The 6614-nt window shown below is 40.8% G+C and overlaps 1 pseudogene; it reads left to right on the top strand.

Moving 5' to 3' along the window:
• The first annotated feature begins 450 nt into the window (after positions 1-450).
• Positions 451-1413, top strand: LOC102866381 (annotated as a pseudogene).
• Positions 1414-6614: the final 5201 nt, after the last annotated feature.

Raw genomic sequence — 6614 nt, 5'->3', positions numbered from 1 at the left:
AATTGATAGCCCTAAGAAACAGACCCAAACATAAATAAGTACTTAATACTTGTAAAGTTGGCACTGCAGAAGAGTGGAGACAAAATAGAATACTCAATAAACAGTAAAGGGAGATGCTTCTATCAGTGGGAAAAATTCTAAATTAACCCTTCACAACATACTTACACATTAAAAGTAGAAGTCAACTGTTGTTGTTGATGATTATTACCATCAAGTCGAGCACAACTCATAGTGACCCTATGAACAAAAGATCTGAGGCCTTTCTATAACTATGGTCATTTCTCCAAGTTTATAGAGTTTCCAGAAGCATATGGTTTAGGAAGTAGATGCCACTCCTGCATTCAAAGTCAATTACTCTTCAAAAAATTAAAGATAAAAAATAAAATATTCCTTTCTGCCGGAGAACGCTGCCGAGGAAGCATCGCCAAAGTGTTTATTCCCACCGCCACCATGTCGAAGTCAGAGTCTCCTAAAGAGCCCGAACAGCTGCGGAAGCTTTTCATCGGGGGGCTGAGCTTCGAGACGACGGATGAAAGTCTGAGGAGCCACTTTGAGCAATGGGGGACACTCACGGACTGTGTGGTAATGAGAGATCCAAATACCAAGCGCTCCAGAGGCTTTGGCTTTGTCACATACTCAACTGTGGAAGAGGTGGATGCAGCCATGAATGCAAGACCCCACAAGGTGGATGGAAGGGTGGTGGAACCCAAGAGGGCTGTCTCCAGAGAAGATTCTCAAAAACCAGGTGCCCACTTAACTGTGAAAAAGATCTTTGTTGGTGGAATTACAGAAGACACTGAAGAACATCACGTAAGAGATTATTTTGAGCAGTACGGGAAAATTGAAGTGATTGGAATCATGACTGACCAAGGCAGTGGCAAGAAAAGGGGCTTTGCTTTTGTAACTTTTGATGGTCATGATTCTGTAGATAAAATAGTTATTCAGAAATATCATACTGTGAATGGTCATAACTGTGAAGTGAGGAAAGCCCTGTCAAAGCAAGAGATGGCCAGTGCCTCTTCCAGCCAGAGAGGTCGAAGTGGTTCTGGAAACTTAGGTGGTGGCCATGGAGGTGGTTTTGGTGGGAATGACAACTTTGGTCGAGGAGGAAACTTCAGTGGACGAGGTGGCTTTGGTGGCAGTCATGGCGGTGGAGGATATGGAGGCAGTGGAGATGGTTATAATGGATTTGGTAATGATGGAAGCAACTTTGGAGGTGGTGGAAGCTACAATGATTTTGGCAATCACAACAATCAATCTTCACATTTTGGACCCATGAAGGGAGGACATTTTGGAGGCAGAAGCTCTGGCCCTTACAGTGGTGGTGGTCAATAATTTGCCAAACCACGAAACCAAGGTGGCTATGGTGGTTCAAGTAGCAGCAGCAGCTATGGCGGTGGCAGACGGTTTTAGTAACTGCCAAGAAACAAAGCTTAGCAGGAGAGGAGAGCCAGAGAAGTGATAGGGAAGCTACAGTTACAACAGATTTGTGAACTCAGCCAAGCACAGTGGTGGCAGGGCCTAGCTGCTACAAAGAAGACATGTTTTAGACAATATTCATGTGTATGGGCAAAAAACTCGAGGACTATATTTGTGACTAACTGTATAATGGGTTATTTTAGTTTCTGTTCTGTGGAAAGTGTAAAGCATTCCGAAAACAAGGGTTTAAATGTAGAAATTTTCTTTTTTTTGCACCCATGTTGTTGATTGCTAAATGTAATAGTCTGATCATGACACTGAATAAATGTCTTTTTTAAAAAAAAATATTAAAGCATTCAACAGAAAATAGAGGAGATAGCTTTATAACCTTGGTGTAAGGGATTGCTTTATATGAACCACAAAAGAAAAGATTCAACTACATTAAAATAAAACATTTTAATTTATCAAAGCATATCATAAAAGTGTTAAAAGATAAACAGTAAGCTTAAAAGAATATTTACAATATAAAAAAGTTACATTGGCACACAATAAAGATGCCCAATGTTATTATTGAGAAAATATTTAGTGCATATCACTGCACAGCCAAAGAAAGGCTAACTTTATAAAGACTTATAAAAAGAAAGACTTATCACCATTGGACAAGGGTATAAACATGGCACTCTTTACATTGCCAATGTTGTTGTATGTCATCAAACTTGAACTGACCCAGAGCTGATCCTTCAGTGGGTTTTCAGAGGCAATAAACGCTAAGAAGCAAATTATCCTCCTTCTCCTACAGAGCAGCTGGCTCTTCTCATGGACTATGGTTCTTTTCAATGACTTCTCAAGGAGCCCTCGTGTCCTAGTGGTAAGAAACTGCACTGCAGTCACAAAGGTGCGCTGTTACATTGCCCATGGTTATGCAAAATGAAATAGCAAGGTTAGAAAACATTTTGGCAACTTTTTAATGAAGTTGTCTACCAGCTCCACAATCAACACTCTTGGCACCAGCAGTCAGGAAATCAAAAGATGAATTGCATTGGAAAAGTCTGCTGTCAGAGACCTTTCCAAAGTGCTAGAGGGCAATGATGTTATTCTAGAGACTAAGGTGCTCCTGATCCAGGCCATGGTCCTCGCAATTACTTGCTATGCATCAGAGAGCAGGACAATGTCTAAGAACGATGGCAGAAGAATTGATGCCTTTGTGTTGTGGTGTTGGAGAAGAGTATCAAATATACCATAGAGAACAAAGAGGATAAAACCTAATTTCTACTTGGAGACAAAGATTTTGAAACTCTGTCTCACATACTTTGGGCACATGGCCAGGAAGGACCAGTCCTTGGAGAAGGACATCATGCTTAAAGGGTGGAGGGACAGCTCAGGAGAGGAAGATCCCGGATGAGATGGATTGACACAGTAACTGGAGTAATGGGGGTAAGTGCATCAGTGTCAGTGAGACTGGCTTAGGATAGGGCACATTTCAGAGATATTGTACATAGGGTCACTCGATGTGCACCTAACAACAACAACATCCACCAAGTGGTTCAGAAAATCCACTTCTAGGTATTTATCCAGAAGCTCTTGTAATACAGTGGTTAAATGCTTGACTGTGAACCAAAAGGTCAACCCATCTGGGCCCACCATTTGCTCTTGTGGGAGAAGGATGGGGCACTTTTCTTCCATTAAGACTGTAATGCTAGAAATCTAACAGAGAAGTTTTAGCCTGGCCTATAGGGTCACTGTGAGTAAGAATCAACTTGACAGCAGCAGGTTTTTCAGTAGTTCCAATAGAAATGAAAATGCACAATCACTCAAAGCTTTGTTTGCAAAAGCCTTACATTAAATTTCAAAAGCCAAACACAAAAGACTGTGTTGTATGATTCCATTTACGTGACATTCTGGAAAGACAAAGAGCAGGACAGCAAACAGAGAAGTGTTGCTCATTTGCTCAGTGCTGAGGACTGGGGGAGAGAATTGACAAGAAAAATTTACTAGGGAAAAGCAATGTTATTGATCTTGATCATACCTCAAAAAACTCAACCTTTAAAATTAGAGTACAAGATGTATGTCATAGGGTATGATCTCATTGATATAAAGATTACAAGAATTTTAACAAAAACATACAGCATTGTTTTGGGATATAAATATGCAATTTATAAATCAAGGAAATATACACATTATTCTGAATACTCATCTCTTCTTGGGAAAAGGGTTAGAGGGTGATTGGCAGGAGCATGTGGGGTGAGTGGTCTCCATGCTGGGCACCTGCACTATTCTTTATGTCTTATACAGTATATACTGTTCTATGTATGAAATATTTAATTGCACAATAACATTAAAGAGCAATCTAGTGGCATAATCTGTAGGGATGTGTGCTGTTAATCCAAAGGTGGTCCCTCCCTCTTGGTTCAGTCCATCAAGTGGTTTTTTCTCTTGAGATTTACAGCCTCTCAAAACTTGCTAGACAGTCAGCTATGGGTTGGTTCCAACTTAACACAATGAGTTGAGGTTTTGGTCGGTGGCATAACCCATAGAATGTTGTGCTGTAATCAGAAGGTTGAATTTCTCTGGCTGTTCAAATCACCAGCGACTCCATGGTAGAAATATGGGTAGTGTCCTCCCATGCAATTTGCAAACTTGGAAACCAGTGGAGGGTCGCTATGATTTCAAAGCCACTCCTACAGTGTAATTAACTGCCTCTGAAAACCGACTGGAGAGTGAGCTATGGGTAAGTTCTGACTCTATGGTACACAACAACAACAACAACAGACAGCAATGAAAGGGGAGGAATTGGTTAAGTATTTTATTATTAGAAGACAATGTCTGTGGAACCTTGTTTCTTTCAGTGTCTCATATCTGGAGACCCACAATTGATCCATGGAATGACATGCTCTAATTATACAGTGTCTTCAATGAACCATTGAGATCCTTGTCCTTGTTAAAAAAACACTACATTTATGTGACAAAAATGGTAGACACAGAAGAAGAGCTATCTGAATCTAAAAATAATTCCATCTCTTTGTTTCCTTGAGAAGTTTCTGGGTAGCATAAATAGTTAGCATGTTTAACTGCAGATTATAATGTTGGCAGTTTGAGTTCACTCAAAGACAACTTGGAAGAAAGAGTTGGTAAAGTGCTTCTGAAAACCAAGCCATTGAAAACCATAGGAAGCTCAGCTCCATTCATATAAGGTCACGAGCTGCTGAAATTGTCTCAATGGCAACTGGTTTTATTTATTTATTAACCACTAGGTTCAGAGGCTTGACCATAACAGTGTCCTAACTTGTATATCATTATTCAGGGTAATAATTCGCTCACTTCCACTCATCAAAAGGTAAGAGGTAAACCAAAACCTGATAATACATACATACATACATACATACATACACACAAACACACCCACAAAACCTCCATACATCTAAGAAAGGGCATTTTCCTTCACTGCTGACTCTCCATTGGCCTTCCAAGGGAATACATTACACAGGAAGAGATTGCTCATTTTCTTCTTTGGAGCTATCTGCAGATGGATTTAAACCAGTGTGTGGGTTACTGTTATTGTTGTTAGAGACTGTACAATTGACTCATAGTAACCCTATGAACAATGGACAATGATTAAGGAAGACAGAAGAATTGATGTCTTCAAGTTGCGGTGCTGGAGAAGAGTCTTGAACATACCATGGACTGCCAAGAAAACAAATAGGTCTACCTTGAACAGGGTGAAATCAAGTATATCCTTGAGGGCTAGGATTTTGAAGCTCCATACTTGAGAATGTGGCCAGGATGGACCACTCCTTGGAGAAAGACATCATTCCTGGAAGGGTGGAGGGACAGTGCAGGACAGGAAGACCCCGGATTGATACAGTAACTGGGGCAATGGGGGTTGGTGTGTCAGAATTAATGAGAGAGTTTCTTGACAGGGGAAGCTTCAGAGCTGTTGTATGTACGGTCACTATGAGTCACAGGCGACTCTATAGCACATAACAACAACAATAACCCTATGAAAACAGAGCTGAAACTTGTCCTATTCTATGCCAGTCTCACAATCTCTGGCACACTCAAGCCATTTGCTATAGTCACTGTGTCAATCCACCTGGTTGAAGGTCTTGCTTGATTTGGCTGTACCTCCACCTTCCCAGGCATAAAGTCGCTCTGCAAGGAATAACCTCTCCTAGCAACATGCCCAGAGTATATGAGATGAAACTTTATCATCTTTGCCTCCAAAAAGCTCTCTGGCTGCACCATCTCCAAGACATATTGATTTTTACTTTACGCAATCCGTAGGATATTCAATACTCTTCTCCAACACCAGAGTTCAAAGACATCAATTCTTCTGCCATCCTTATTTAAGCACTGCCCTGAATGTACTCATGAAGTTGTGCCAAGAAATCCTGAGGACAGCCAGCTGGTCAACTGGAGATCTATATTTGGTCCCATTCCAAAGAAAGGTGATCCAACAGAGTGTGGAAATTTTCAAACAATAACATAAATATCACATGCAAGCAAGATTCTGCTGAAGATTATCCAAAAGCGACCGGAACAGCACATCAGCCGAGAAGTGCCAGAGGTGCAGGCTGGGTTTAGAAGAGGCCATGATACTAGGGATATTATTGCTAATGTTAGATGGCTCTTGTCTGAAAACAGGGAGTACCAGAGGAATGTCTATCTGTGCTTCATTGATTATGCAAAGGCATTTGACGGTGTGAATCACAACAAGCTGTGGCTAACTCTGAGAAGAATGGAAATCCCAGAACACTTGATTGTGCTTATTTGATACCTATATTTGTACCAGGAGGCAGTCATTAGAACAGAGCAAAGAAACACTGCATGGTTTAAAATCAGTAAGGCTGTACTCCAATGATGTGTTCTGTCTCCATACCTTTTCAATATGTATGCAGAACAGATAATCCAGGAATCTTGGCTCTATAAGGAGGAATGTGGCATCAGGATTGGAGGAAGACTCATTAACAGTCTACTTTATGCAGATGGCACAACCCTGCTTGTTGAAACTGAGGAGGACCTGAAGCACTTGCTACAGAAGGTCAAGGACTGCAACCTTCAATATGGATTGAAGCTCAACATAAAGAAAATTATTCTCACCACTGGGACAATTGACAGCATCATGATAGATAGTGAAGAGATTGAGATTGTTAACAGCTTCAGTTTGCTTGGCTCCACAATTAACATTCTTGGTACCA

Source organism: Elephantulus edwardii, unplaced genomic scaffold, assembly GCF_000299155.1.
Source record: "Elephantulus edwardii isolate Elephantulus edwardi_28Jun2011 unplaced genomic scaffold, EleEdw1.0 scaffold00156, whole genome shotgun sequence".
Lineage (NCBI taxonomy): Eukaryota > Metazoa > Chordata > Mammalia > Macroscelidea > Macroscelididae > Elephantulus > Elephantulus edwardii.
Note: the sequence above shows the minus strand (reverse complement) of the source record. Positions and strands in the feature narration are given on the sequence as shown.